Below are 10,852 nucleotides of genomic sequence, written 5' to 3'. Positions count from 1 at the left end.
TTGGAGTTTGCCGACAATCTGACCTAGGCGATCAACAATTAGAGGGCGGTGCTGCACTTTTTTTCTTTTTATATAAGGTTGCTGCACTAAAAAAACAAAGAACAAACAAACAATAGAATTTTTTCTTTACATAAAAGTGTTGTCTACACTTTTATGTAAAGTGAAAATTCTGAGTTTAGGTACGCTTTAAAAAAAAAGAAAACTTTATGAAGCTTAGACGCTTATTAACTTCTGGAGTAAGCTATGCTTTGATATGCAAAAAGAAACAACTTCAGTTTGTCTTGGTCATTAAAGAGTTACAAGAGCTTGCAGAAATGCTCGGGCCCAGCTGTTTAGCAAAAGAGTTCCTCTGCAAGTTATGCAAACCACCCCTCCCCCCTCTAAACCTCTGTCCTGCACAAAACCCATTCCCTATGACATTTTCTACATCACACAGTGACTGCGCAGTTTGAAGAACTTTATTGAGAAGTAAAGCTGAACAACTGGACATTGTCAGACCCCATTCCTCGGCACCGGAAGTCGGTTTGTTCTCAGGAAAGATGGCAGAGTAGCTTCTAGAATGGAGTTGTTTAGAGGTTCTCCCTTCAGAAAGTATATTCTTGCCAGGTCTATAAGGGAGAATGCTAGAACAGAGTTGTTTAGAGGAGGATATCATTGCAGATAATATATTCTAGCTAAATCAATGCAGACAGGGCTAGAATCAAGTTGACAGAGGGGGAATAGTTCAATTTAAAAATTATTTTAAAGAATGCATGTATAGAAATTACATTAAAAAAACAAAAAAATAAAACAATCACACTTACCTAAATTCAGGAGATCCCCCTCATGCTGCACCTTTCCTCGATAGTATATATATTTTTTGGATTGGATTCAATACAAAAAAGCTGTATGGAGTCCAATACAAAGAAATCTTTATATAGTATATATATATTATATAGGCAACTGTACAGTTCCCTTACATTATACATTATTTTTATTTCTATTTTTTTTTTAATGTTTTTTTTTAAATTTTTTTTTAAAGTTTATTATTAAATGTAATACATTTTGGACATATTTCGGTGAGTTATGCTTAAGAATTATAGCCTAAAATCTAAAATAAATTTCCATGCAAAAAATGTAATGCTTTTAGTACGCAAAGAATTAGAACACTCTCCGTTTGTGTACGCATCCCTCTGTGATTCCTGATGACGTCGGTGCGTGCGTCTGACGACGGGGGTCGTAGCAGGAAATTCAAATATTTTGTATTGGATTCAATACAAAGTCCTGTATCCAATCCAATACAAAATAATACAAAATATATTTATGTGGTTTTGTCTATAGGTATGGGATGTTTCAAAGTTTACCACACTAGGGAGGTGTTTTAGAAAAATATAGTACTTTAAAGTATACCAAATTATTGCATTTTCAGTATTTTTTATTTATTTATGCATTCTTGTTTAAGTTGATTTTTGTGTTTTTTATTTATTTTATTCTTAAAGTTAATTTTTTTTTTACATGATTGTGTGTTTCAAACTTTGTTATTTTCGGGATATCTACTAGACCCTTGTTTGGACATATTTGTGTAAGTTACAGGTCTACAGTTAAAAAAAAAAAATTTAATGAAAAACAGTGTACCGCTTTTGGTACAGAAATCCAGACATCAGAGAAACGCCCAGGAGGTTAATACAGTGCCGGCTAGAATGGAGTGGGCAAAAGGTCATCATTACCTTGCCTTTTTTTCCTTACTATATTTTACTTAGCCTCCCTCTAACCACTCCATTCTATCCTAATATGTACAGAGCAGGGTAGATTAGAGTTGGAGGGAGAAGGACAGCACTCTGAGCCAGATTTATTAAAGCTTCCCAAGACTGGAGAGGATACACTTTCATCAGTGAAGCTAGGTTATCCAGCAAACCTGGAATGGGTCTGGTCCAGGATTCAAAACATTTGCTAGCAAATTACTTTGAAGAAATACATTCCAGGTTTGTTGGATCACTCAGCTTCACTGATGAAAGTGTATTCTCTCCAGCCTTGGGAGAGCATTTATAAATCAGGCCCTCTGCCTCACTCTAGCCATTCCCTTCTATTGTGTACAGAGCAGGCAAGAATGGAATGAACTAAAGAACCACATTTCACTCTCCATCCAACCACTCCATTCTATTCTGTTCTGCACAGAGTTGGCTGGAATGCAATGGGTGAGAGGACAGCACTTTGACTCCTTTACCTCACTGCATTTTATTTGGCCTTCCTTTAACTACTGCATTCTAGGCTCAGTACAGAATGAGGTAGAATGAAGTGGTTTGAGGTAAGCCTAGTAAAATGAAGTAAGTTACTTCATTTTGTACAGAGCAGGTTAGAATGTAGTGGGCAAGCATACATCACTTTGCTAGTATGAAATTGGTGCAAGGATGAAATTAGTATAGTTTAACTCACCCCACTGTACCCAATCTAGAATGTAATGTGTACAGTGATCTATCATTTAAACTTCTAATAACAGGGGTTATCAATTAATGAGTTGTATTTATACAAAGTGCCTTGTGTATAGTGAATGCCAAACACAGTTGATTTTTTTTTTTCTCCTGTATCAATATTTATTGTTTATTTGATTTATTTTTTAATGCAGGAGCCAAAATACTTCTTTACTTAATGCTTCCTTTTGTAAGTTGGTATGTGTTATATTGTGTTAAAACACATCATGTTCTGTTTTCACAAACTTGCCCTATTGGAAACAATGATTTGTTTGCTCTCGGCTGGAGCCATCATTGAGAAATGCAGAACCACACATGGGGTAAATGAGTTTTTAACCCATGTGACACAATTACCCAGATTTAACACTAAGACTGGAGATAGAACATCATGGCAAAACCTTGGTGATCCAACATACCTAGACTGGTTTTATTAAAAGTCATCTTTAATATGTGACAATAGTTTGCAATCCTGTACCAAGAATTATTGTAAGTCCAGTAAAAAAACAGCAATTATAGTAGTGTGCACACACATCACATTTTTTGGTAATAAATCACAGTTCTCTGTGAACACAAAGGGAATAAACTGACTGATTACTCAATTTGCCCATTTATTCTATTATGTTATTCAGTCCAGCGTTGCACATTTTTTACACCTAATAGGCCACTTGTCACAGAAATGCTGTTCAGCTTTACCAGATCATCTAGGTTCTCTCTTGATCAATGTTCTCTTTTTCTTCTACATAATGCCATGTTATTATTATATCTGGAACTAGGATTATATCCTGTACATGGCAGGAACTTTGTAAATTCTTGTTGTGACTCAGAACCAGCAGCTATAAGTGATTTCTGTTCCAGCACATTGTCAGCACAGGGTATGTTACTGTGGAACCATTTCAAAAGAGGTAAGAATGTGTTCATTCACCTCTCTTCGTACAGAAACACTTGTATGTTTGAGCCCTTATGCAAAGAAATGTTAAAAAACTTGGTGTTTCATACACTGAAAGTAGCTGAGGAATTTTGCCGAGTCTTGAAGTTAATTATTTTTATACTTTTGTTATGTTTTGTTGATGATTGAATTATGCTGAACTAGTTGTACTCTTCTTATCAGTAAACTAACGTCCGCTTCCCCCCTTTTTGCCTTGAAACTCTTCCTTTCCTCCGTACAGCCATAAATCTGTTACTTTGACAAAAATATCTTGTTCTAAGAGAACCACAAGGACATTTGTCATGTCTGCTAATTGTCTGTAGTCATGTGATCATGCACTGATCAAGTCTTTGAACTGGTATATAAACTGTGTGCAAACAATAAAGTTGATTGAGAGTGATCTAACCACACATTAAGTAGCATGTGTTATGTACTCTTCCAGCGCTGTAAACAGAATCCATTAGAAAGAGGGAAAATTTGATCTGGGATCAATAGATCGCCTTAACAGTTTGGCGTCAGAAGAGGGATATCCACCTACCTTAAAAAGACCAGGATTGGGTAAGTAGAAATTTTCTTTTCTACCTCCGCCCTCCCCTGTGTCCCTGTAGATATCTTACAAACCCAAGCACTGTGGCAGTGTAGACTCCCTCATAGAAGGACTGGGTCCTTAGAAAGATTCGGGAAATCTTTTGTTGAATTTGTGCACACTGATGGCTTCTGTTTAATGTATAGAGCATATGATTTTGATGTCGATAATTTAAATGTGTAAGAAATATTGTATATAAGATAAGTTTGTGTACTAATCTGGTTGCCAAGGTGAGGTTGGGTCAATCCTCACTGCTGTGGTTGCCTCGGGCAAGCAGTAACGTGACCTAAGCTGCGTTTTGGTAAGCGGTCCCGGGACCAGGACGCAGCAAGCGCTGCAGCTACCTGCTGAACTAACAATAACTGTGTACAAAACCGTCTGATATTTATACTGTAATTTATACTATGGGGAATTCCCAAAGTAAGGGGAATTCCACAAAGGAGAAACAGCTCCCAGATCCACATTAAAAAACATGTAAAGAAACACATTAAAATGAGATAGAAATAAAAACCCACAGCCATGTCACCCAGTGATGAGAATATTCCTCCTCCTGTTGATTTTGTAAATCGCAGAACAGGGGACTATTACACTGACCCTTTTACATTACATTTGAAAAATGGCACTGAAAACTTGAAATGCCCTGACCCCTTTCCACTGGAAAGATCATTCTCTAAATTCCATATTAGTTTTATCTTAGAAATGTGTTTCGGTAATCGAGACGGATGAGGATATTAGATCCATAAGTTCCCGAGTGGGACCGGCAATACATGAAGGCTTGCGGAGAAGTCTGGTATATTTTGAAAATTTACTGGGACGATTACCCCCGTAAAGAGAAAACTATTGCCCAAATCACATCCTCTATTCCACCCCTGTATACACCCCTATATCCACAACTAACAGTAGAAACACAAATGAGAACACAAAAGGATGAGGATTACGAGCACAATATCTGTCTAATACAGTCCGTGCAGCAACAAACCGTTACACAGGATTCCCCCTCAGCCCCTCTTCTTACCAAAACAAAGACCAAGCAGTCAGAGATATTATTACCACCCCCCACTAGTCCTACATCACCCAGCAGCACCCATCATCCGCTGTTGTGTACTTAAGCCCAAAAATGTATGTGGGACCAAGTGCATAATGAGATTGTTAGGATACATGGAGATAGAAACAGTAAGTGATTATGCTTGAAGGATTAGGAAAGTGTGGAAGGAAGAGGCAGGTCTAGGATTAGGAAGAGATTTGAATGTTGTTTTTACACAGTCACTGTTTAATGGATTAATCCCTGAACATGCTAAAACTGCCAAAATGATTATTGATAATTGGAGCATATTACCCCGGCAGGATATAATGGGACAATTGTTAACTAAAGACGCGGCAGGTTGCTTTGAGCTACCTGAACCGTCGAAACCCCATGTGCATGGACTCTATTATTCAGGGAAACCTGGAGGGTACAGAGGAAAAGGTAGAGGCAAAAGAGGTAGACAGGACAGAAATGACAATAGAGGATATGGAAATGTTAGAAGGAATTAAGCATGTTTTGCCTGTAGAGAGGAAGGTCATTGGGCCAGGGACAGCCCTACACACCAACAGCAGTCAGTACATCAGCAACCACATAGCACGACAATGCAGCCACATTCTGCTCACAATTACAACCACACTGCCCCGAAGTACCCCATATAATGGAGAGGCAAACCACATCAAGCGTAGAGATGCCCACAGGAAGACTTCATCACCACTATGTTACAAATCTCTGACCAGGCTGATGAAGTAGGACAATTCCTGACAGACTTCTTAGTAGACACAGGAGCGACTTCTTCTGTCCTCCGATCCTGGTCAGGTCCATTCATACCTGGTGGGCCCTCTGTGGGAATAAACGAGTCATCACCCCTAGATGACGCACACCTCACATTCCCATATGTACAGTACATGGGGAATCTATTACACATCACTCATTCCAGGTATTACCTAGTTGTCCAGTTAACCTGTTAGGAAGAGACCTGATGGGATCTCTGGGAGTGTCACTGGTTGTTGACCCAAAGGGAGGAATTAAGTCAATACAACCTTGCAACTGCCCTTATTGGATTTTCCAGTTCCTGACAGCACATGGTCTACCGGACCATATGATGTGGGATTCCTGGACTGCACCCCATATACAGCACTCACAAAACCACATACAGCAATATACCAAAAGCAGTATCCTTTACCAAAAGACAATGAAGATTCCTTAGCACTCATGATTCAATCTTTCTGCTAGCATTGCATACTTAAGAAAACCTGCTCTCCTTACAAAACTCTAGTAAATCCTGTCAAAAAGCCAGATGGCTCATACCTTTTTTACACAGGATCTCAGAATTATCAATGAGCTAGTTACGCCCCTGACACGGGTCATGTCAGATCTTACTACCATCCTAGATTTGGCCAATGCACTTTTCTCCATACCATTATCTCCTGAGACTCAGCACCTTATGGCTTTCATTTTCATGGGACAGCAGTACACCAGGTGCCACTTGCCACAGGGTTTTGTTGACTCACCCCCAGTTTTCTCAATTGTCCTCCAGCAGGTCCTTGCCAACTGGCAGCCACAGCATGGTTCAACTTTATTATAGTATGTTGATGATCTATTGTTGTGTAGCCTATTGCAAGAGGCATGTCAGAAGGATACTGTTTCATTGTTGTGTTTTTTGAGAAAGGAAGGACAGAGGGTGTTGCAGAAAAAAAATGAATTTCTGTCTGCAACAGGTCACGTTCCTGGGAATGCTTTTAACCCCAGCATCCCAGCTGCTAGCCCCCAGCCTGGTACATGCCATTACCAGTCTGCCTTGGCCACAGACAAAGAAACAGCTGCTCAGTTTTCTTGGTATGATCAATTTTTGCAGACACTGGATTCCTGACTGCTCATATTGGGACTCACAGCTCCATCCCAGTACCACCCCCAGTGCCCCTAATAACATTCAATGGTCTGACGAAACGACTAAAGCATATGTGGTGTTAAAAAATCCCTGACCTCTGCCCCTGCATTGGGAATACCGAATTTAAATGTACCATTTGTATTGTATGCAAGAGAGAATTGAAAAACCATGGCTGCTGTGCTTGCTCAGATGCATGGAGGCAAATTAAGGCCTGTGGCGTATGTCTCTAAGACACTGCCTGTTACTGTGCAAGGCATGCCAGCCTGTCTGCGTGTGCAATTGCTGTAGAAAGTGTCTCACTAACTTTGGGGCATGAGACAATACTTTACAAATCCCATGCTGTACTACACTTGCTTGAGAATTTAACCACTCATCACATAACAGCACAAAGGTTGTCTGGTTATGAAGTTATCCTAACATCCGTTGCAGGATTAAGTGTAAAATATGCTCCTGCTACCAGCGGTCCTGTCGCTGTGCTCAATGCCCTCTTAGGTCTTGAAGGGACAGAGGATGAAGTGCCGGAGTCACACTCATGTATCACTGAAAAACATAACACATCAACACCACGTTAAGACTTATCCACAACACCCATTCCTCTAGCAGAAAATGTTTTTGTAGATGGGTCTTGTTTGCGACTCTCTGACAAAACCTATTTGGCTGGATATGCCGTGGATCAGCTCCCTGATACAGTCCTCCGCCACTTCACAGGACATTGAATTCTGGGAAAAGGAAGGATTGACCTTAGATTCCTTTGAAATCTACCCAAAAGGAGGGATAGTAGGGCTGCCCTAAATAGCAGTACCCCTCATTGTTTTTCAAATCCACGGTATAGGACACAAAAGCATTAAGACCACAACACAAGAAATAAACAAGCGATTTTGTGCCCAGAATTTAAAGGAACAAACAGGCCATACTTTCCTGTTGTTTAACATGTGCTAGAAATAATGTGCAGGAAAGAAAGCAGGACAACATGAATATTTGTTACCTCCACAGGGTCCATTTCAAGAGTTAGAAATTGACTTCACACAGATGCCAAAGGCTTCCAACGGATGTCAGATAATGTTAGTGATTACAGATAGACTCAGCAGATGGGTAGAAGCTTTTGAAGTCAGGAAAGAAAATGCAAGGACAGTAGCTAAGATACTATACAAGATCATCCCCAGATTTGGATGCCCAGTGGGAATAAGCTCAGACAATGGCACTCCATTCACCTCTAAGGTCATGCAGGAGATTTATAAAATGATGAACATAGAATGGAAGTTCTACATCCCATATCACCCCTAGAGTGCTAGAGTAGTAGAAAGGATGAATAGGACATTAAAAGACAAACTTAGAAAAGCAACTGGAGGGATATTCCATAAGAGGGGCCATATACCTAGCAGCCATACTAGCAGAAATAAGAATGACACCCAGTTCAGGTAATAAGCCATCACCCTTTGAAATTTTGATGGGATGTCCATTCCCCACCCCTTTGAGCCAAAGAACCCCTTATCTTACTACCGGGGGACTTACAACAAATTCAGGATCAATATGTAGCTAAGGTAATTGAAATATTGAACAGCAACTATGGAGATATCTCTCTCTTTTCCTCTCCCTACAGATCAACCGACGCATCCATTCAGGCCCGGAGACATAGTGTTGGTTAAAGCTCTGCAAAAGGACAAATGCTTGGATCTTCCTTTTGGACCTCCGGTCACCGTGCAAGCCATCACTAGAACAGCCGTGCTGACCAGTGGAGGACCCACCTGGATACATGCTTCAAGAGTGAAAAAGGCACCACCCATCCAGCGCCAAGATGATGCTTCTTGATCCACAAGTACCAGCCCGGATGCTTGTCTGCAGTTTTGCAGCCCTGATGATGATATTCTGCCTTATTTGGGTCACAACAACTTGCCACTATCACCCTCAAGATTTGCCCTTCATTTGTCTCTAATCAAGTCATAGCCTAAAGAATGACTCTACCCTGTCTATACACCGGCAAGGATTTAAATATAGTGACTGGACTGACTTCCGTAGTAACATATAGGAACGTCTTGCCTAAGAAATATATAATAGCTCTAGTTTTTGCTTATCTGATATGCATAGTACTCAATATATGTTAACTTCTTGTTTGATTGCTGTCTCCACTCCAGTCAACATACTGCTTAGAGTCTTTAGCAATATCTACAATGACACTGAGGTTACTGAAATTGATATAAGTTTATCTTATAACCTGTGTAACTTTTGCAACAACTGTAAAACCCGATTCCCCAGAAAAATTTATATTTACACATACTATAAATATTACCCAGGGAGATGTATGTTACTGTATGACTTGTAACCCCTCTGAAATGCCCCACTGGAGGATGACAGTACTACAGAGAATCACTCAGCTTCCTCAAGTTATGTATGTCCAAGTACCTGAAGCTGTCTATTTGTATGTAAAGGAACAGAGGTATGAGGTCAAGTAGTTATTCTTGGATAAAGGATAAAAAGAGGGAATGAAAGTAGCTGAGGAATTTTGCCGAGTCTTGAAGTGAATTATTTTTGTACTTTTGTTATGTTTTGTAGATGATGAATTGGGTTGAAACTAGTTGTACTCTTGTTATCAGTAAACTAACATCCGCTTCCCCCCTTTTTGCCTTGAAACTCTTCCTTTCCTCCAGCCATATATCTGTTACTTTGACAAAAATATCTTGTTCTAAGAGAACCACAAGGACATTTGTCATGTCTGCTAATTGTCTGTAGTCATGTGATCATGCTCTGATTATGTCTTTGAACTGTTATATAAACTGGAGATCGCCTTAACATACACTAAAAAAACTTTTAGTAATAGTCAAGAAAAACAAACAAAATTGTGTTAAAATGTTTTATTAAAAGCTTATGCAAAAACATTTTTCCTGAAATTTCTAATAAATAGTGAAATACTATACACATCAGAAAATAACAAATGTAAATGAGTAAAGTATACAGGACTGTCACCAAAAATAATATTAATACCTATATCTACCTTCTATAAAGTGAACATGTTTATACACACATATCATATACACTATTTGGACAGAAGTATCACACACTTGTCATCCTTTTTATGTTAGAAACATGAAACCAACCCTTACTTTCTGAGCACTCCACTATGTTGTCTTTTGAATTATTCTGTCACCTGTGCACGGGTTAGGTGTGTTACTGTTGTATGATTCACACTTGTTTGTGATCCCCTACCTGTTACCTGGAAGTCAGAGGCCCTCTATACAGATACAACAACAGAGATTAGAGTTTCTCCTTAATGCCTGTGTCTAACATGACATAAAATCTTCCCCTACCAGGAATTTTCCTTCATCACATAACTCATTAGTACATCCATCCAGATCAATTGCTTTACAACATATGCCTTAAAAGTGAGGATTCTGTGTATTTAGGTTTCATAAAACTGACCTGAGTATATTTCACAGGCATGCCGTTTTATGTCATACTGCCATTGTCAGTTTATGTCTTTCTTTTCTGACCATGTTTATGCACTGTGTTTTTGTACTTTGTTATAACACTATAACCCATCTAACTGAATTCCTGAATGCTGAAAGTAGAAATAGTGAAACTTTCTCTCCTGAACATTACCTTAATCACTGAAATTGTAGCAGGTGGGACAAACAGTGCTAAAAGGGCAGAATAATAACTGCGGTTGTCATGAGTAATGGGTTCATGCCCCTGTCTAATCATGTGGTGGCAGATTACCTGTGTGAGTGTGGCAAGGGTTAAAAGATCACCTAATTTTGTCATATGATGGCTCTTCTCAGCCTGTTCATGCTTAAGATTGTTGCTAACTGGACTGGAAAATCTATGCACAGGGTGAACCTGAAAGGGCGATTTTTATACTACACACCATGTACACAGAGATTTACTGTAGTGCGCATTCATTCTAAGGACTAATATCTATTACAAATATTCACCAGAATATTTCTTCACTAGCGTTACTTGCACCCCAATACCTATAATAAAATAAAAA

At 39.2% G+C, this 10,852-nt stretch overlaps 1 long non-coding RNA gene across 1 annotated transcript; it reads left to right on the top strand.

Moving 5' to 3' along the window:
* The first annotated feature begins 1,831 nt into the window (after positions 1–1,831).
* Positions 1,832–9,741, top strand: LOC140344509 (uncharacterized). Its single transcript, XR_011923577.1, has 2 exons — positions 1,832–3,930; positions 8,471–9,741. It is a non-coding gene; the product is annotated as an uncharacterized lncRNA (long non-coding RNA).
* Positions 9,742–10,852: the final 1,111 nt, after the last annotated feature.

Source organism: Pyxicephalus adspersus, chromosome Z (assembly GCF_032062135.1).
Source record: "Pyxicephalus adspersus chromosome Z, UCB_Pads_2.0, whole genome shotgun sequence".
NCBI lineage: Eukaryota > Metazoa > Chordata > Amphibia > Anura > Pyxicephalidae > Pyxicephalus > Pyxicephalus adspersus.
Note: the sequence above shows the minus strand (reverse complement) of the source record. Positions and strands in the feature narration are given on the sequence as shown.